This window comes from Megalops cyprinoides, chromosome 8 (genome assembly GCF_013368585.1).
Source record: "Megalops cyprinoides isolate fMegCyp1 chromosome 8, fMegCyp1.pri, whole genome shotgun sequence".
NCBI lineage: Eukaryota > Metazoa > Chordata > Actinopteri > Elopiformes > Megalopidae > Megalops > Megalops cyprinoides.
In genome coordinates this window covers 35,444,175-35,466,952 of record NC_050590.1, presented here as the reverse complement: position 1 = coordinate 35,466,952, position 22,778 = coordinate 35,444,175, and the positions used below count along the sequence as shown (strand labels likewise).

At 41.2% G+C, this 22,778-nt stretch overlaps 1 pseudogene; it reads left to right on the top strand.

The window, feature by feature from the left end:
- Nucleotides 1-19,485, top strand: part of LOC118781672 — a 34,965-nt pseudogene extending 15,480 nt beyond the window's left edge.
- The last annotated feature ends 3,293 nt before the right edge of the window (nt 19,486-22,778 follow it).

The following is a 22,778-nucleotide window of genomic DNA, read 5'->3' as shown; positions in this document are numbered from 1 at the left end:
CCAGGGCCAGCTCTGCATGCTGGGTAGGAAAGGCATGCTGTGTTTTAGACAAAGATGCAGGATGTGTGTGTGTGTGTGTGTGTGTGTGTACATGTGCATTTGTGTGTATTTCCGCACAGGTGTCTCATCCCTCCTCAGCCTGGTGGTGTCAGCGCAGGGCAGGGACCAGCCAAGGCTGAATGTGATGCTGTGTGAGGCGGTGGTAGCTGTCTACCTCAGCCTGCTCATCCATGGTCTGGGTACGCACTCCAGCGACAAGCTCTTCTGCTTGGCTGCCCACCCCTCAACAGCCACATGTGGGCCACCATCTTCAGGGGAGGAGCCAAGATCATTGTCAACCCAAAGAGGCCCCCAGAGGTTGCACCAGGTACTGCAGCATCATTCTGTTCCCCAGACAGATGTCTCAGGCCCTGTTCACACCTGGCATTAACATGCGTCTTGGGTGATCCGATCAGAAGCGGACAGCTCTAAGTACGTCAGTTCACACCTGGCATTAGAATGTGTCTCCATATGCGTCTCAAGTGAGCACTTATGATCGGATCTCACTTTCCCGCTCTATATGCAAATAAACACAAACATCATTTCTGTTTTCAAAGACCAAATGCGTTGTTGTTTTTAACCGGCATAAGGCAGCAACGCACTTCCCGTGCCTAGTCTGCCAGTAATTAAAAGAAGAAGAAGAAGAAATCAAAACAATACAGACTGGGTCTATTCCTTGGCGTGTTCCAAGCAAATCAAATCGCCCAAGATGTTTGACGCACTCGTAATATATCTCTACGGGCTTTTTGAAATTTTCAGAAGTCACTTACGCTCCGCTTACGCAGAGGACGTCAGTTGAGTAGGCGGTCCTTCATTGTCGCCCAGGACACATTCGCGTTCACATTACTAAAAGAATGTGGCCATATGCGGCCCAGACCACCTCCAAATGTAGTCTGAGCGATCAGATCTCAATGCATCCTCAACGCGTCTTGGGTGCATTCACACCTGTACTTAGCGCTGTCCACTTGTGATCAGATCACCCAAGATGCATGTTAATGCCAGGTGTGAACAGGGCCTCAGAGGCATCGGCACCAGGGGGTTGTGATGAAAGGTACTGCTCACAGTACAGCCTGTCACCTCCTATTCAGCCACATCGGTATGCAAGCAGCATCTTTGTCATGATAGCTGGATTGCATTGGGGCTTATTTTGTAGTTACGCATCTCCTTCCTGTTGAATTTAATTTCATTACTGATGAAAATACAATATTTTGTATTATGCATGTTTTGGTTTTATTTTTTGTTGCTGTATGCTGCCATTTACATTGACACTCCTGGTGTGTGTTGCATGTGGAAAAATCCTTTTTTAATTTATTTGTTCTGTCTCATTGACAAATAAACACAAACACTATGGTGTTTATTTGTATTGTCAAAACCTAGCCAGTAAAAATATCGGGGATTCGGAGATCACAGGAGACCAACAGCCAGCATTCAAAGCATTCCACTGTCATCTTAATCTGCTCCTTCTAACGGTGTTTGACCCTACAAGTACCATTGATAGAAATCAGATCACTTGTCTGGGTCCAGTGAGAGTGATCATGAACTACAGTTTTCTAAAATGTTTTCATTCAATGGCCTCCTGCCTTGCTCCTGAATTTGTTCAAGCTCTGCCTGTAAAATGTACTGACATCTGTGCTCCACTACAAGAGAAATTAGAGCAGCTCAACAATAATCAAATGTTTTCCAAGAACCAAAAAGGAGAAACACAAGCTTGGCATATGAATTTTTATACCTCAGATTTAATTCAGTATTGCAATGAGATTCTGCAATTTCAAAGCAAGATACTACTCACAGCGCTCTGCTAGACAGCAGAAACTGCAAACAAGACAGATGCTGAATGTTTTAGTGTTGTGAATTCATTTCCCTGTTATATGCTTTTGTTTTTTATTTTAGTTGGCCTGTGAAGTCTTATTTTTCTTCTGCCTGACTGATAGATTTCATTGTGAGGGCTTTTTAGCTATTTACCGGAGATACAAGAAGCAAGCAGAGTAATGAATGGCAAGAGCCAGTGGAAAAACTATTCCTCAAAATGCAAATGCACTTCAGCTAAGCAGAGGGATGACACTCCCTGTTGAGCAAAGGAAGAGATAAAATGTCATCTTATTGTTGTCTGAGGGTCTGGTGTGTGCAGACCCTTGAAAAACCAACAGATCCTGTTTTCTGAGTGTCTCATACCTTGCTTCTGTCAACCATGTGCAATGGCAACTGTGTGCATGCACTGCACTGGCTGCTAGGTGTAGATAAAGGTGATTTTCTTTCCTTGAATGAACTTCTCAGTTTCTGCCTTTATCTGTGTAGCCAGTTTGTTCATCAGGGGATGGTTCACACTCAAAAACTGGCATCACATCATTTTGTAATAATAAAATGCCAGTTATTAAAACATCTAAATAACAATAGAAAAAAATTCAATATTAAAACATCTAAATCATAATAGAAAAAAAAGTCTTTTCAACATTCTAACCATTGCTCATATTGTAAAGGCAAGGATGGGGTAATTAATAATAATTTTGAATAATAGTTATATCAAGATCAGTATTCTTTTAAACCTGGGTCTAATCATAACTTTGTGGATAATAAATCTATTTGCTGCTATATGCTAGCTAGCTGTATGCTGAGGTTACATGCCTCTGTGCTTGGCTGAGAAGTCAATGAATGCACACAATCACAAATTTTGATTGCATTGTAAAATCAGATTATGAGAAGAGGGATGCACCGCAGCATAGCTGGAATCAGCCTAGTCTGAGGTCAGTGACTCTAGCTTCTGCATTCTGGTCTCTCATTGGCCAGCCAGGTCTCCTCCCTCCCCTCTTTGGCAAACACAGACTGCAGGCACATGGCTGTTTTTCCAATGGTCACTTTCTCACTTTGAGTTCTCAAGATCATATGATCGGGTTATCGAGACTGTTCATAATGGTCACAAATTCAGGATCACAGAAATGGCTCTCCCCTCCTTAGCAGTGCTAAGATTGGTTGTATTCTGTACAGGTAAACCAGTGCAGACATAACAAAAAGGATCAATAATGCATTAGCCAGTCGGGACTCTGAACAGCTGTTTTCATCAGACATCATCATACATTGTTTGTGCTGCTTATTCTCATGGACATGGGTTTTTGTTTTGTTTATATTCATGCATGTTCTTATCATTTATGAGTCATTTCCATTTTGATCATGTTTAACTCATAGTCTGGTGGCTGTGTCTGTGTGCTTTCATGTGTTACGCTGATCTTTTGTTTTGTCTGACTGTTGGACACAGTGGTTCCAGAGATAAAGATCCAGGATAGCTGTGAAGGTTTGTAGATACTCCTCTGTATGTGTGCTTGTGTGTGTGGTCCTCCCTCTCAGTATTGTGCACAGCTTACTAGTAGCACAGGAAGTAAAGAAGCAACGTATAGCTCCCTTCCTCTCTGTCATCCACTAAGTGATACTTTCTGACCCAGAGTTGCATAGTACCTAAGGGAGTCAGATTGTAACCAGAAAGTCCTAAGTTTAAATCCTGGTTTGGTCATTTGCTAATTTAATAAAATTCTAAACCTGACAAAGCTCAGTGAATATCCAGTCAAATACAGAAGACAGGTGTAGGTGATGTATTGGTGCACATCAGCCATTCCAGCAGCCATACTGCCCTGCAACTCTGTCCTGCCTGATGGCTTAAGATAAGTTGGGATGGTTTGGGTTAGTACTTACAAGACAGATCTCCTAGGCAGAGACCCCCTGCTTCCTAGTCTTCTCTCTGGCCCTAAGAGAAGATAAATGCCCCAGTGAAGTGATGGGGACACTCAGCATGCTGTAGAAGATGCAGTCTTTCGGATATGTTAAACCAAGGTCCTGACTCTGTGGTCAATAAACATCCTATCAAACTTCTCACAAAGAGCAGTCTCCCTAGTGCTCAATTCCCAATCAGTCTCTTTCAATCTGTCCATCTGGTAATCCCCTGGGGCAACTGGACTACTGCAACGCTCTCCTCGCAGGCCTCCCAGCCTGTACCACCCAGCCTCTGCAGCTCATCCAGAATGCAGCTGCCCGACTAATCTTCAACCTCCCCAAATTCTCCCATTTTACTCCCCTGCTTAAATCCCTCCACTGGCTTCCTGTCGCTGCCAGGATCAGATTCAAGACCCTGACCCTCGCCTTCTCTGCCATCAACAGGACAGCCCCTACCTACCTCCAAGATCTCATCCAGCCCTACACACCAGCCCGACCCCTGCGCTCAGCAGCAACTGGACGTCTCGCTCCTTGCATGGTCAAGGCAGGAGGTGCTCGTTCTGCCAGACATCGGCGTTTCACCTACATCGCTCCCCAGTGGTGGAACGAACTCCCTGTCTCGCTACGGACAGCTCCTTCACCCCATTCCTTCAGACGGGGCCTGAAGACGCACCTCTTCAGACTCTACCTGGACTGACCCAGCACACAATTGCTGCCCCTCCCCCCCCCCCACCCCAATCAGTGCTGTCATAAATTGCTGTGCTTTTTAAATTGTTTCTTGTTGCCACCTTTACTCATTGCGCTGTTTGAAGTTGTTGAAGTTTTCCGTTTGAAGGTGTATTGTATTAGATGCCCTATAGGCTGTAATTGTACAAATCTGATAGTACTGTGTCCTCAAACAGACCTTGCTCTCAGCTGAGAACTGTCTCATTGTGGAACTGTACACATCCTGTCCCCATACTGTCGCTATACTTGCTGTATGCGCTTTTGTAAGTCGCTTTGGATAAAAGCGTCTGCTAAATAAATGTAAATGTAAATGTAAATAATATAAATAATTTGTTTATACTCATTTTCCCTCTCTTCTAGGGTGCTGTTGAAGTACTCACATCATCTCTGTCTCTCCATTGCTCTTTAATGACACTCATGTAACGCTGTCTCCCCCCTCCCTCTGTCTCTTTCATAATAAAAGCACTAACAAATAACAAGGAACAGTAATAGGAAGATCTTATGTGATGCTGTCCTACCCTTAAGAACAACTAGTCCTCTTCAGGGTATATATTGTGGCGTGTTGGGGGTAGTGGGTAGAGCATTGCCCAGCATGCTTTGTGACGGTGTTCAACCCACCGAGACTGTGTCTGCATTCCCCTTTTGTGTAGTGCCCTCCTTTCCTATCTGTGTGTGAGTGTTCTGTGTGTTGCTTAATAAACAGCTGGTTAGCTAAAGCTAGCAATGTGTAGCATCATCCTTTCCGAAAGGACCCAGCTCACTAAAGTATGTCATTATTCCTGTATTCTATTATTCCTGTTTTACCTTTATCTCTCTCTACACACTGAATGTTGCTCAGCTGTAGTTTTATTTTCACCACATAACTCTTTTTTGCAATACTCTTAATACTCCATTAACCTAATCCTGGATGTAGTCTGCATGGTGCTGATGTAATGCATCCTTCTGCAGTGGCTCCACCCCCTAGAGAGGAAATTGACAAACACCGGCGGCGCTTCAATATGCGCATGCTTGTCCCAGGACGGCCGATAAAAGAGGTGCCTGCCACACCCCCTCCCGTGCCAGTGGAGAGGCCATCCTACAGGGAGAAGTTCATCCCACCGGAGCTTAGCATGTGGGACTACTTTGTAGCCAAAGTACGGCTTGGAGTGCTTTATTTCCTCGGAAATTTCAATCACGTTGGCATTCTGTACACCATAGAAAGTTTAACTGGATGACTTTTAAAAGAATGTTTACATTATTATTACATTATTATTATTCAGAGAAGACTTACAGAGCAAATGTGAAAAGTATGTACAGTAAGCTTGCAACAGCTCATACAGAAATGTGATATGTGAACACTTAGTTCTGTAATACCCAGGGCCATACGGAATATAGAATAAGTATTTCAATAAGAAATTAACAGCTACTGTCAAATTGAGAAGGGGTCGGGGAATATTTTTTACATTTTTTCAACATATATGCTTTTTTCCCTGTTTGGTTCATGTTTCCTCTGCAAAATGATCAACGTGAGGTGTGACAGTTTGACTGTAATTGATGCTATCTCAGTTTTAAAAAAAGATATCAGATTTTGATTGGAAAAGCATTGTGTTGTGATAGTACATCATATTGTGACTGGTGACCACCCCCCACAGCCCTTCCTGCCCCTCTCAGACATTGGTGCTCTGTATGACTCAGATGAGAGTGATGGCAGTGAGGAGGAGGAGGAAGACAACAAAGCCTTTCTGTCCGACAAGCAGATCATGGAGCACAGTGACCCAAACTCATACAAGTGAGGCCACCCCCCATCTCTACTCATTTCACAAGACCACCTCTGTCATTCTATCATTGCATAATTTCGTTAAAGGTCTCCTCCATGTGCCTGCTTGCATGGTGTGAATATGGATGGCTGGAGTAACAGAGACTGGAGTGATGTAGCTGGGCTCTCACAAGACTCGCCATGGTCAAGTTGGTGCTTCACAACATCAACAATTGCCTTCCTCTGACGGGGCTGGAGTTTCCAGGTACAGCTCCTAACCCCTCTCCAGTGCTGTCCACAGCCAAAAGGAACTGAGCATCAACTCCTAACTGACTTGACCTTGTATGCAGACAAATGAATGATATGACCTGAACGTTCAGTCACCATCTCATAGCCACAGAAATCGCTCTGTCTCTCTTTAAGGGCTCCAGGAACTCTTTCTCATAAACATGTTGTACCTCACAATCATAATAAAAAAAAACCTTATACACAATTAGCTAACAAAAGTTAATTTTATGCTAAAAGAGTCAGTAGGTCCTTGTTAACAAATCCCAGGGTACCCATGTTTATAATGCATGGCAGGGCCAGCCATGCACTTTCTGTGCAGGTTTTTAAAAATAATCACAGAGTCACTCCAGGCACGCTGTGATGTCTGCATGTGTCGTTGTGAATGTCAGATCTGCCGGTCACATCCCCGCCGGTAAATGCCATCCTGAAGATGCTGGAGAACTGGGAGCAGCTGCTGCAGGAGAAAATGAACAAGTTTGACGGCCCACCGTCACCACCCAACTACATTAACACATACCCAACTGACCTGAGTACAGGCGGAGGCCTGGCACTGCTGTGGCACAAGGCCATGCTGGAGCCTGAAAACACACCCTTCAAGTTCGCTAATATTGCTCTCTAATGACCTTATTATTCCAGTAACAACAACAAAAACAACAACAAAATAATAATAATAATATGTGTAACGGACCTGCTAGCCCGTTACGGAATGTGTCTGTAATTGGGACATTAAAAAAATAACGCCGTACATGAGTCTAACTTACCCGTTTTATTATACAAAAACAGTTCATGGAATTAGTTTGTTAGTCTGCAACCAAGCGCACCGTGCACGTTATAAATTACTGTCAGGTGACAATGTTGTTGTTAGGGTGGCCAACTAACACGGCAGTGAAGCTACATGCTATTAAGAACATAGCTAAACAGTTTTAACTTTGTTTTAAATGTTTTATGGTACTGTGTGAATGTGCTAACAAGCAAACGCCTTACTGCGTATCTGTTGATGTTTCAGTTCGCATCCACTGTTTCCAGGTCATTGGGGAGCAAAGGGTGGTACATTGCGCTGGGACTGTATTTACAATTTAATGTACATCAGGGGGGGTGTTTCAGAAAGCAGGTTTAACAAACTCTGAGTTCAAACCTGAACTCTGGGTTGACTAACCCTGACCTGTCAATCTCCAGAGTTTTCGGTTTCAGAACAGTTGATAACATTTAGTTCAATCAAGTTAATGGCATCATGGCAAGAGAAAAAAGGGCTCGATCCTCCTACTTCTCCCCAGTGGAGTTAGAAATCTTAATGAATGCATATGCAGAATTTGAGTATATATAGCATAGTATATAGTATAGTAGCAGCAGAAAATTGCTGACCGAGTCAATACGTGGGTATTAATTGAAAAAAAAAAAAGTATCTCAAGCATTCCACTTATTATTTCAAAATGTGTGTGTGTGTGTGTATATATATATATATATATATATATATATATATATATATATATATATATATATATATATATATATATGACGGAGTATTAGAGTATTGGGGCCACATTGAGGAAAAAAATATTCTGAGATTTCGAGAATAAAGTTGTAATATTACAAGAAAAAAGTCATAATTATGAGGGGCCGTTCAGGTAATATTAGTTACTTTTGTTACACATACACATATGAAACACGTACGTATTCACATGTGAAACTTTCACACACGCATCCACACTACTGAAAACTCACACACATGTATGTGAAACGCTCATATAGACACATGTGAAAGGCATTCACACACACATACTTATGAAATGTTCCTACAGATACATATGGAAATGGGCGCATTCATATATATACACGCATATAGACTTGTATAAGAGCCATTAGAACAAGGACAAACCGACTCACAAACAGTTTTTATCCCACAGCTGTACAAGCTTTAAATGCCACAAAACATAATGTTCACATTCACTGTGCAATAAGGGATCTGTGCAATTAATGCTCAGGGTTCTTTACTCTGCAACAAGGGATCTGTGCAATCTTTCTGATCTGTGCAATTTTTCAATGTAGATACCTCTGTGTGTTTTTACTTGTGTTCTACCATTTTTACTTTTTATATAGCCTTACTTTTAAATTATTTTTATAGATTATTTTACTAGCTTTTTTTATTGATCTTTTGCACTGTTGAGGATTGCACTCAAATTTCGTTGTGCATGTTACAATGACAATAAAGAATTATTTGTAAATATTTGTAATGTTGTAAAGTATTTCTGTGATTTGTTACAATATTAACAATTTTGGATTGGAAAAGAATTAACATTGTTTGGATCATCCCAGCCAGCTGAGAGGGTATATAAAGGAGTCTTTGCCCTCATTTTGGGGTTGGTTAGTTGGGTGGTTGGTTGAATGAGAGGAAGACTGGTCAGAGTCTGTGCAGGTACAGTTGGTGGGGAATTATTGGAAACTCCAGTAAATAGTTTTGTTTACCTGTTTGTTATTTTATTTATTTATTTATTTTTGTCTTTTGTTGCATCTTTGTTGCTAAAGCTTTGTTTAGTTTATTTTGATGCTTTTGCCACGCACACTGTATATAGCCGTCACCTTCACCTGCATGCTTGGGAACTAATAAACACCCTTGCCACTTCATTTGTTTGGCTCCATTTTGGAATCTTTTTGCCTGGCTGCTGTGGTCATCCCGTCACAATATGACTTGATTAAATAATATACAGTTAAACAGAATGTGTAATGTTCTGGTTATATCTTTATTCTGGGTTAATTTTCTCATCCCACAAGTGCATTATCATTCCTTAATTAACGTCCTTTTATTCCTGACTAATTCCTGGTTATGTGCTTAGCAGGTATCATTGTCCTTACACGCTGTTCAGAATCCTTATATTACCTGATGGTGATTATGTACATTTTCCTATATAAAGGTGTAATAACAAATCTCTATATGTCTCACAGTGCTATACAATGTACTATGTGTGTTATGTTTTAGTAAGTAGTGTATAGCCATTTTCACATATGAACTCCGGAAAAAGTGCGGAAAATCAGGTCCGCAACTTGTCCGGAATTGCCCTTTCACACATGTAGCACGCAACAGGAGATTGTCAGTGACAGACGCGTCCTCGCCTACAGGAAATACTCCGCTTTGGTTTAAGTGAGGGGCGGCGCCTAGGTAGAGCGTGCAGGAGGCAGAACATGACGCAAAAAGTACGCTGCAGAAATCGCAGTAGCTGTAATCGAAAATGCCTACTGCATACTGTGTACTGCGTACTACACAAGTATATAATGTATACTGCATGCTATTCTTCAGTGTAGTACCCAGTATGCGACCATTAATAATTACATTTGTAGTATGTTACATTGTCGCTTGAAATCATTGCGAGTTTAGTAACGTCCAGATTTCCTCGTTGTATTTTCCAGTTAGATGCTGCTTGCATTTTCAAAAGTGAAAAGTGTTGACGAGTTCACAAAAAGCATTCGCGAGTTGAAGTGTTTTCTTTTCAATATCTTACCTTTCGGTGGTATGGGCACATAATGTGGCACGGAGGAGGAGAAGGTGAACATAGCTTTTGTACTTTTGGGTAGCCTATAAAAAAATCACACATGTCCATCCAAATGGTGCTACTGGTACACATAATTTATTATTAATTATACATTTATTATAACAGGGAGGTAAGTTTTTGTTGTTCGCTATGTAATGTTAGGTCACCAGTTCACCTATCTCACTATACCTATCACTATTACTTAGCTACAGCTTAGCTAGCTACTAACCAGATAATAAACTACTAACCAATGTTATTAATCATCGTAAGAGACATCGTAAGTTTTGGCAGTATAGCTATAGCTAACTATCTATTTAATGATCATTGGACTCAGAATAGCATGTATTTGGATGTATCCGCAATGTCAACAAAGCAGTGGAAAGCTATGTACAGGCAGGCGGAAAAGAGTACGAGGCAGATGTTTGTATTCTTCCGGTTTCGCGCCAGTTGCATGACAGAAACGTCATCAACACGCCCACTCGCTCGCGGTGGATTCTCTCTAACATTGCCTGCTCTGTTCACATATGGGCTCGCTCCGACATGAGGCGGACTTTTTACTAGGGAGCTGGCAGAAAGAAGTGTTTCCCATGACATTTCATATAATTCCACACAGGTAGATTTTGGACGCATTGGTCTTGTGATAGCTTTTGTCCTATACTCCAGGACATTTAGATGTCGTGTTCAGCATTCAACTCTGCAGTACATGTTTCAGAAGGCCTGCCAGGATTCCTTTTTTTACTCCTCTTCAGTTCAAATGCTTTAAATCAACTTTTACCTTCAGCTTCCATTTTCCAGTTTGCATCAACATTATCTTCAGTTTGATGCTATGAAGTATTTCTTTGATGCTATGAAGTGTTTCTTTCATCTCTCATGAGGAAGTTTTGTGAATTTCAGTGTTAGGAGTATTTAACAGTAAAAATGGAATCTTGACAACCTAAAAAGGTTAAACTAGAGATGTTTATATATAATTAAACTGATATGAGATTTGATTTAATCATAAACACAGCAGAAACAGGTTAATCATCAAATTTTTCTTTGTGTATAATTGTGTATGCGCATTGCATGTTTTCATTTTTGTTGTTGTTATCATTGTTGTTTATCAACCTTCACTCAAGGCTAGTAGTGAGTTTTATCCATCTTACAACAAACAGAGCCACCCTGAACTGTGTAATTGGCATTACATTACATTACATCATTGGCATGTAGCAGGCGCTCTTATCCAGAGCGACTTCCATCAGTTGCAGTTTTTTTACAATGTTATCCATTTACACAGCTAGATATTTGCTTGGGCAATTGTGGGTTAAGGGTCTGAGGGTATTTTCAGACACTCTGATGATTTTGGCGTGCTCTGATATTGTTGTCAATTTGAAGAAATGTAAGAAGTATTTTCAAAATCCCATGACCCATTTTTTGTATTCAGCACAAGTTCAGCTTCAATAATATCTAAGTAGTATCTACTTTATGATTGCACTTAAAAAAAAAAAAACTGGTAAATGAACCTTTTGTAAAAAGTAGTTTTAGAACTGTGCTGGAATGTGTGAAAAAAACATTACCTCACCCATTGTGACGAACCGTTTTGATCACTTGAGGTGATTTTCAAGTCTTATATCAAGCACAAACACTTTCGTCTGCTCCACTGATATGGACAATTAAATGGCCATCAAAAAATGTATGTCTCTATTGTTTTGGGATCAAGAGTTGGCAGTGGGAGGGGTAATGGCTTTTTACAATGAATATGCAAAAGGGCCGTTCACAGGTGAGCCCAGGTAAATACCGTACAGAGAGAGCCGGGGCGAAAGTAACACTTTTCAGATAAACGTCATTTTAAAAGATAACGTTACAGACAGAAACTGATTTTCGTTGTGAGCAATAACACACATGTGATGATATAACACACATGTGAGAAAAAACTGATTTTTCTCACATGTGTGTTATATCAATACCAGGTACTATTTTGTACAAATGTGGAACGATTTCGGTATAATTTGACTTTGAACGGAAGTTGCGCATTGCGACCCCGTCAGTCTGGACGAAAGTAACACACGGGTGAGTCAAAAGTAACGCAACGGTATAAACTTTAATTGTTTATATTATTCTTGTTTTTATTAAACATGTCTGACAATGTCCGTGTTAATATTTAATTGCAAACATATTATGTCCTTTATCTTAATAAAAATATTAAATTTCATTTTTAGAACACAGGGCCTATCAATCAATGATGTAATAGTTACAGTATCTTCACTATTCAAATGACAGTGTTTATATGCCGAATTCTCACTCAAAAAGCCCAAGAGTTCCAACTACACAGCACCTTGACGAATTTCAATACACGTTAGCCCACACAAGACGCAGCTAATTTGGCTAATTTCAACTAACGTTGCCTACCCAGCACGCAAATCTCCAAGTGGGATAGTGAGAAACGTTTACACTTACACAAAATGCTAAGCTTGTCTCCAAATGAATTATGCTTGAACCTGCATTTTATCTTGTTCATCATGGGCGTTCTCCAGCGTGACTTAGCTCCTCCCGCATTACCGAAACAAATCGGCAAGTAGTTATCTTGCGAATAGAATTGCAAATAGGGAGGTTGAGTTTTCGCTGTCCTGACGGAACTTTGTCTGTGGAATGTGCACAGCCGTATATTTCACTTATTTTAGATACTTGTCAAACGATTATTTGTTTTTTTTTTTTCATTAGATTTATTTAAAAGAAAACACTTTGAGGTTTCTGTCAATGCTAATATGATGTTTATACACCAACGCGGTATGAAACATTTAATCAATGTTCAAGACGAAACTGGGGGGGGGGGGGAAATCTGCATCGCCGACGATGCAGAGGACTCCAGAAGGTTGCCCAAGCATTGGTACCCCAGAGAGGAAATCGATCCGACAACCTTTCAGTTACAAGCCCTGCTCCTTAACCACTATGCTACATTGCCGCCACTACATGTTGGAGCGCAGTTTTGATCACAACCATCACTTCACAGGGGCCATGCTAGCCTTAGCCTCTACACTAATTTGCAGAGGGATACCACTAGATATTGTAATAATACTTCAGGGTGGGGTTATACAGTGTGATATATAAATGGTGTAACAGGTTTAGTCTTGTGTTTTCACCATCTTGATGCTGACACTCTGAGTTGGTCATAGGTCTTGACTCGCCATGCCCTATCATACGTAATGGAAGCTGCTGCCCACTGCCTGTGTATTCTCTGCTACGGCAACCCTTTTTCATTTTTTTTTCTCTATTTCATGTTCTGTCATTTGTGCATGTTTTGTGCATGTGTGTGTGTCTGTGCACGTACGTGTTCGTGTTGTGACCATGTGATGTGTTGTGTGTGTAGCCTTTAGATGACCATGTGGAGCAGCTCAAACAAAGCTGCATAGCGGGACACAGCAAAGTCAACAAGGTAGCGTCCTGCAGCCAAGACCATCTGCTTCGGGGGCTCCCCCATGCTCCTTTTCTCTGGGCTCTCTATCTCGCTGCTCAGGGGCTTATCAGTGCTCGTCTTCTCTAACAAAACTACCAGCAGCGCTTCTGTTGGCATAACTAACGTTCCAAAAAACACAGAGAAAAATGTTTGAGCACACCTTCATCTGTGTGCATTCCGTTGTCCATATGCACAAGTCTGCAGGTGTGTGCACATACCATTGTCCTTGTGCTCAGATCTCCGGAGTGAGCACAGCATAGCTGTTGTCTCACTATTGGGATGCAGCAGGGCCTTTATGCATAGAGGGGATGAGACGCACAGTTTGGAATGTATGGCATTAGAGGGCTTACTTTGCACATGTGTAGATGGGTAGCCTGAGATGAGGAGAGCAGCATTGATTTTGGTGTAACAATGTGATATGGTTGGCTTGCATGTAGAGGCAGATCTGGGTTATCCAGGAGGCAAGACAAAGGTCATCCACAAGGAAGCTGTTATTATAATGGCCTTTGCCATTAACAAGGTAGGTGTGTCAGTGTTCTGTTGTGCCAATCTGTCCTTTCTCTCACACCCCCAGAGTCTCTTAAGTCTCACAGACCTAGAGTCTTTCAGTCAAACACACATACCTGAAGGGTCTCAGTCAAACATACATGCCTACAGTTGCTCAAGTCACATAAGCAGTACTACAGTTCTTTGCTGAAGCACACATACTTGGGGTGTTTGTTATGCACAAACCAAGAGTCTTTCAGTGAACTTAAATCTAGAGTGTCTCATTCAAATACATACACTCTCTCTCCATCAAGCAGCTTTGACTCAGTATGTCATTCAGATCATGCAGTCACAGAGTGTCTCAGTCTTCAGACACATAGCTCTGTGCAGCGTAGATTGTACACTCCTGTTTTCCTGTCTTTCCCCAGGCTAACACCAGTGAGATTGCTCTGGCCTCCACACACAACGTGCAGGAAGTGGACGTTTCCGCCCTCTTGGCTGCCCAGCCCTATACCTGGATTGGAGACTTCGACAAGGAGTCCCACAGGTCCATACCAACTGCCAGTGTGTAGAGGGTGCCAGAGTAGTCTGTTTATTAGTCTGTTGAGGCTCACTTCTGTGGTTCTGTTGGCCCTCAGCACTGATGACCTGGAATATTGCTCTTCCTATACCAACATTGCCCTGGCCAGCATGCCAGTCTCACCCCCACAGATACCCACCTCTATCTCCATGCCGTGGCTGGGCAGTGGACAGACCAATACAGGCGCAAATGTGGTACATGGCACATGGCACACTGCATTGCAAAGCAATGTCCTCCACAAAGTCAACACCTGCATCCTCAGATTGAATCAGTACAGGGTGTAGTTCTGTGCTGTAGTCAGTAGATGGCCACGGAGCAGCTTTTTGCAGAGATCCAAGCCAAAGATTTGAGAGACTAGTCGTACTGCCATGCTGCTTTGAATCATCATTTTGCCTGACAGTGATTATTTAAGTCTTTTCTGTGGAATAATAGATGTCCAAAATTTTCTCAGTGCTCACGCATTGTGATATATGTGTCACAAAGTTTACCTCTGTTCCTGGTTGTGGGACTGGGTGTGCTGGAACACATGGCTGGTCTCGTGTACACCCCCTCCCTTTCCCCATGGTATAAACCCTCAATATCACTTTTCCTCCTTTATCACAATAACACAAAGTGTCTTCGACAAAACACCCCATTGATGAGTCTATTTGCATTGAGATAGCCAAGGTCGCACTTTTTCCCTTTAAAGATTAGATACAGAAAGGAAAGGATAATTAAAGCCTTTCAGGCTAGACTTCCCAAGGTGCATTGCTACATGATCATGGGGTCATAGGCTCTGTGCGAGAATCATCTATTCTGCAATAAATCTCCTATTCTGTTGTAGCTCTATAGTAATCACCATAGAGACCATGCAGTACCTGTCCAGTTAACTGTAATTTTGGCTTATTTTACCAAATATAAAAGAACGTAAAAACAAATATACAGTATATATATATATATATATATATATATATATATATATATATATATATATAATGTTTTGCAGCTTATGAAAAGGAACTTGAATAATGTCAAGAGAATGACCTCTCATCCTATTTACCAGTACTGTAAGTATTTAGAAACTGTACACATGCACTATATACTTTTAACTCCATAAGTGTATTTAATGCTTCACCTTTATATAGGCATAGTGTGCATCTTTTTACTTGTAGCACTGATAATGGTTTGTCTGTAAACAGCTGTTTAGTTCTGTGTATTTTCACTAACTGCTTGAATGTCTGTGGTGACTGTGATTGGCTGATTGAGTTTCTGCATTGTTATTGTGATTGGCTGTATAATTCCATGTAGTAACTATGACCAGCTGTTTGTCTCTCTGTGGTGATTGTGAATGGCTGTTTGGTTCATTGTGCTGTGACATTCCCTTGGAAATTATGAATAGCTGCTTGGCTCTGTGGTGACTGATTTGTGTTCCAGTCCGTTTGTGGTAATTATGATTGGCTGTCTAGAATGAGTGTGATGGCTGTTTAATTCTCTGCAGTTACTTTGATTGGCTTCTGGTTGTCTGTATGTGACTGGTCATCCTGTTTTGTGCAGTCACAGTGATTGGTTGTGTAGTTCCATTGACAGTGATTGGGTGCTTTTTTCTTGGTGGTGACTGCAAGTTGGTACTTAGCTCTTCATGGTGGCTGTGATTGGCTGCCTGGTTGTATGTGGTGACTGTAATTGGCCACTTTGCTCTCTGCAGGGACTTTGATTGTCCAATTGGCACTCTGCAGTGAGTGATTGACCTCTGGGTTCTCTGTGTGGATCAGATATGATGGGGACACAGGATGGCAGTGTGTGCATGTTTGAGTGGGTCAGTACAGCTCCACTTCCTTTATTATTATTATCATTGTCATTATTACGTGCATAATGTATTCCATCCGTCTCACTAATTTATAGTGCTGCAACTGAACTAGCATTCTTTGTGCTATTCTCTGTGTCTCTGGGTTTTACAATGTAGCTATCATTTTATTGATGTAGTGTGGTTACTGCAAGTTTCAACTACTAGCTAAACTCATACATTACATCAGTAATATTACATTAAATATTACATTAAATATTTTCAGTGTTTGCAGTTGTGATGTTCAAGTGATACTTGCATTAGTCTTATGTTGGGAAGTCAAAATGGCTTATTGTAAGAAAATGTAAGTTAGTGCCATTTAGTTTGATACTGGAAATTTTTAGCTCTATCAGTATATTTAAGACGTGTAAATTATTGATGTCATATTTCTGATTTGCATTAATGTATTATAATTGCACTTGTGATATATCCTTAGGGTGAGCAACATATTTCTCATCACTGTTTGGGAATAAATGCATGGGCTCCAAGCCAGTACCATGTAGTTCGATGCTGGAAATTAAAAAGTATGTGGGAGCTTTCACGCCCTTGTTCAGCACACCCCCCTCCTTGTTGTTCACACATCGTTTCTCACAGCTGGTGCGACCACTCACAATAGATGTCTATGTAATTGGGTTTGGGATACTTTGTTACATCTGTGGTTACCATGGTTACATACTGTATATTTAGCCTCCTCTTAGAGGGTAAATTGATTAGGGCACAAGTAATGCTAGCCACCTTTATTACAGACAGGATAGGTTGTTACATGGTAGCTCAAGTGGACCAAGTAATCATATTAACACTCTGCCTTGAATATGGGCTTCAATGGGCTGTCAGGATGTCCTGACCTGCCCCGGGTTTTGTTCCAATAAATTGTCGGAATTTTCCCACTCCTCAAAATTCTGAGCCATAACACAGTTAATGAAATTCATTACATATTGTCTTTGGTTATGTGCTGTTATATGCAGTTCCAGACCTCCTCAGTAAACCATAGTTGTTGTTAAAGAAAGAGCCTTTTTCCCCCTTTTTCTTCAGTGTGGGGTTGCAGATGGTGAGGCATACTTAAGCCTTTGGCAGGTCAATCAAACATCCTTGAATCCCAAACCTTATTTGGTAAGTTGGCAAAGACTGTAAGTGTAGAAGGGTTGAAACCTACAAGGATTGATTTAGTTGTGTTTGTCTATTATTTACTACCTAAACCCATGTTAATAGCAGATTAACTGAGGTGTCCAGGATGATTTAACCCATGGTCTGTATAACCTGTGTTCAGCAACCTTGAATCCAGAGTGATCTCATTTCGGACTGATGTCCCTCCTTGGTTTGTTCTTTATCATTCTGGTAATTTCTGAGGCTGATTCAAAACCCCATCCCCCACCCCCACACCTCCTCTCACCCCCTGAGCAATGTCACACAAAAGCCTGCGACAACTTCACTTTCATCACCTCCCCCAGCCTGATTGCCACAGCTGGCCAATCCAACGACAACAGGTGAGCAGGACCTGCAAGCATGTCACTGAGTTTAAAATAAAGGAGTTAGTATCACAACATTCATAAACACAGTGCTGCAATGAAATCGCTTTGTCAAGGCTGTGGTGTGTATGTGTGGCCTACATACTTCTGGTGACACTTGCTTTGTTTTCAACAGAAACATCTGTTTGTGGGACACTCTTATATCACCCAACAAAACCCTGGTACACGGTAAGACGACCATCCTAAATAATGTGACTTCCCAGCTAATGAGGAACCAGCGCAACTAGGCTATTAGCTTGCACAGACTGTACGAATACTTATGATAATTTATGTAACCCTAAACATATAACTCATTGTGTACATTCACTTGATATTCATGTTAAATATTTTCTTGTGCTGAACACTTTGCAAAGAGCAATATGCTAAATATGTTTTGTAATATCAGCCATGCATTTTGACATTTGGGCATTATGGCAAAATGGCAAATACTGCTTTACTGTAAGGCATGGTGATTTGGAGTCAGTCAGCATTTGTCCTTACCTTTGACTTACAAATGGATAAAACACTTTTATGTTTTAGTCATGTCGGTGATTGCAGAGCTATCCAAACCCTGTTTGTTCAGTGCAAAATTTAATTGATAATCTAAAGTTAAGGTCAATGTTGATCATATCTGCTGCATCCCCCATGGCCCTGGTGATAGTGCAGTTCTGATTGCACTCTGTGTGTCCCACAGCATTCCCCTGTCATGAGAATGGTGCCACTGTGCTGCAGTATGCCTCCAAGCAGCAGCTAGTCATCTCCGGAGGCCGGAAGGGCTTTGTCTGCATCTTCGACATCCGCCAGCGTCAGCTGCTGCACACCTTCCAGGCCGATGACTCTGCCATCAAGGCGCTGGCGCTGGACTCCACTGAGGACTTTTTTGTCACTGGGTCTGCCGAGGGGAACATGAAGGTGATACCAGTATCTACAGCATCTAATCTGTAAATCGTATGGGCGGACAGGAGAGGGTAAGGGAGTGGTTAGGGAGCTGGACCAGGACGTTGCCGGTTTAAATTTCAGACGGGAATGCTAGGGAACAACTACTTACATTACATTCATTCATTGCATTCATCAGTACATTCATACTGTACCCTTGAGCAAGGCAGTGGAATGGTTTCTATAAATATCTAGTAGTAGTCCTGCTAAGGCTGTCTGCAGAAATAGTGAAAGACAGTGCAAAGTGTGCTCCCCAGCTGTGTCTGAAAAGCACTCATTTGCCTCTTTCAGTTCCATCCTTTTAGTGGAATTATTTTTCCCAAACATTCAACAGTGTCATGTGAATGTAAGAGGCTGTTGTGGTCATTTTAGGCTAGCTCATAGGATACTGTGCTTATGTGAGCACGTAATGCACCTGTCTTGCTTTCTGTCTCCACAAATGCAGACCATATCATTAATGTCCTTTTTCCACAGGTATTCATGCAACTCATCTGTGTTCTGACAGGTCTGGAAGTTAACAGGTCACAGGCTACTGCACTCTTTCACCACGGAGCATGCTAAGCAGTCCATCTTCTGCAATGTTGGTGCTGGAGTCATGCAGGTGGAGACCTGCCCAGGAAACTGCATCTTCACCTGGGGGGCCGACGACACCCTGAAAATGAGGGTTCTGCCAGACTGCTACAATATCCTGGCCAGTGTATTCGACATCCTGTGAAAACCTATTGGTGAAAAAGTGAAGCGGCGGAAGCCCCAAACCTTTTCATCAGTAGCAAACATTAACATTTCCTTGGCTACAGATTGTAAAAAAAAAAGTGATACTACTTTTTTTCATCATAGTTTGAAAGCAGAAGATCTTCTACTTGATTTTTCATTCATGCTGAATTTGTTCCAGGAAGCTATGCTTATACTGTAATTGTGGTGTGGATGCAGATCATTGGTAGAGTTCTGTCAAAGTACAAAGCAAAAATCCAAAAGTGCATCTGTCATCCTGTTGTACCCACAGCTGAAACTCCAGTACTTCCAGTACTGTGGTTCCTTATCCAGTCCAGTGAGTCTGTGCTCTGTGATCGAGTAGTTTGAGCTGCATTATACTTATTTACAGGGTTGGGAGGGTTACTTGTATTCCGATACAATTACTAATTACCTGTTAAAAAATGTCATCAGTAACCTAATCCAAGTATCACAATATTAAAGTAACGTAAGTTGATTACTTTCTGTTACTTTTGGATTGGACGTGCTAGTGAAATTGTTTAGCCTAATATTATGTTTTATGTTCCTTGTTAGGTTTATTTGTTATGCGCGAATGCGCGTTTAGATTACTAGCGGTAACCAGGGTGCGCAATACGGACCCCTTGCGGGGTGCGCTCTGGAAAAATCTTTAAAAAATTATTTGTCACTTGCAATTGTCACTAAAATGTCCTTTAACCCTTTCACAAATTCACATCCCTTCTTGAATTGCTCACGAAGTATTCATCGCTAACGATGCTAGTTGCTTGTCTATGCGACCTGTTGGCGAGAAAAATAATTTTGAATTTACATCAAATTTAACCATAGTTACAATCTGTATAGGCTACAGCTCTGCGCCCATCTCCACACCCAACCGGAGCTTTGTAATGATGTTAGTCACATATTTGTACATACCTAAGTAATCACGTTATGAAGACAGATAAAACTTATGCAAAGTAATATCTTTACTAATTTCTTCACCCATTTTCACACTCCTGCTAGAACGGTTGAATAAGTCACGAAGTCCCTATCGTGTGTGACGAAGCGTTGTCGAGTATTCCGGTTTTGAAATCACAGCAAATTTCTGCATTGTCTCCAACATAGGGCTGATATTATTTTTCGTACAAAGTGGGGTGTAATCACAAAATAATGTTTTATTTTCATTGCAATGAGTCAAAAGCCATCTCCCAGCGTCCTCCCGTTTTGTTGTTTCTCCCGGGAAAGTCCCGTAATTTCCATGGCAAACTTTATTATGATTAATCGTCATACACGGATCCATAAGTTTTGCATGTTTGTCTGACGTTACCCAAGTTGTCAGATCGTCTATGAAACATTTACACACTACATACAATTATTTACTCTCAAACGCCCCCGGCCGAAAAAACCTCCCATATTTTGAAACCTACATGTTGGCAGGTATGGGTAGGCGACCCCCGATTGCCACCGGGTATTTCGCACACTGGCGGTATCTATGCGAGTTTACTATGTTAATTGTTAGCTAGCTAACTACTAAATTTGTCAGAACAGGTTGCTTGCAGTGTCTGTGGTAAAATTAACTGTTTGGTCAGAAGAGACGTGATGAGGCTGTATTTGTTTGATAGATAGCTATTAGTAATATGACAGTTGAGGAAAGTGCGTGAAAGCCAAATTAGCTAGCAAGCTATCTAGCTTTCTACGTTTTTTATTATAGCTAGCTAAGTTTGTTTGCAAGGTGATATTTGTATTTGTCAGCGGAATGTGATAGTAGCTAGCTAGTTACGTTTATTGTTTTGTTTGTATTGTAGCTACCTAGCTAGATTTGTCTTTGTAAGGTGGTATTTGTACTTTTCAGTTGAATGTGACTTTAGCTAACTGGATTTCTGTGTAGTTAACATTAGCGGTTGGTCTTATCTATATTTGTTTCTTAAAATTATATGTAGAGTCCTTGGATGATGACAGCATTTTCGCAGCTGTAAGGCATAACTTGCACTGTACTGTGATGTTGTTCCGCTTTTATGCTTTAAAAACAAACTAATGGCGAAATTTCCACCCAATGAGAGCATTTTTTTTCACTAGAGGCCGTGATAATGAATTGGCAACTGTAAGATTGCCTATGGTTTCACTCCAGACCAGAGACTCGTTAAGTGTTGTAATGTGTGCGCATGTACATGGTAGTATATCGTTCTATATTTTAAAATGTATTTTAAAATTGCAATCCTGCTAATAATCCCCATTTTTACGAAACGTATCGGTAATATGATTACGTCTTTTTTCTGTAACTGTTACGGAATACAGTTACCTTTTTTGTATACTAATTACGTAATGCCGTTACATGTATTCCGTTACTCCCCAAGCCTGCTTATTTATTAACTGATTTGCTGCTCACGTTGCAGAGATAAGGACCCTCGTAACCTGTTTTGGGGTTGTGCAAGGGTGATAAGGCTGCAGTTGTCTCCGCACAAGTCACAATAACCTCTGTTGTACAAAGTGGAATGCAAACCAATAATACCGCCATAAATCTAATTTACATCTGTTTCTAACAAGCACTGTAAATGTTCAGTTTAAACAGAAACACAGGGTTTGAACCAGTCTTACTGTTTTTGCTTTAGAGAGCAAAGTCTTTTGATTGGTTCAGATGAGCCAGTGACTGACAGCACCAAAGGTTGTCTTTTGTTATTTTCCACTTCTTTTGCAGACTGTCTTATTTATTTTTAACATATTGCATATAGGAACATAAGGTGGGACACCATGCACCTTTTAAACTGCTATCATATTTTGTGATGGTTTATCCATAATAAATAAACCTTTGCGCTCAAACCTGGCAAAATATATACACACAAAAATACATGCACTCTAAGGTGCAGATTTACCAAAGCTGACTGAGAGGTTAACAGGCACAAAAGTCACAGCAGTTGTGAATGATCACTAAGCACAAGTGAAGCACGTGTTCTGGCCAATTGGTGCGTTAGCCTTCAGGAATGTCTATTTTTGTTCCTCATACAATCTGGGCCATTGTTTTATGAAAAAGAATGAGATGGATGCATCTGACCAGCCAATCAAGTTGTGTAGCCTTGGGTGGCTGTTTTAAGAGATCAAAGACCCAGGTATTAGCTTTTGTGGTGAGGCCACAACAACAAAGAATAAGAAGAGAAAGGATTTTTACCACCAGGAAAACCTCTTTCCAAAAGACAGCAGAATGCATCAGGGCAACTTACAGTTTAAGGAGTAGATGCTGTCAGAATGAGTCAGATGGCAGTGAGTAGTGGGTGGGACAGTCTCTTGAGGGTAGTGCCATCCCAGTTC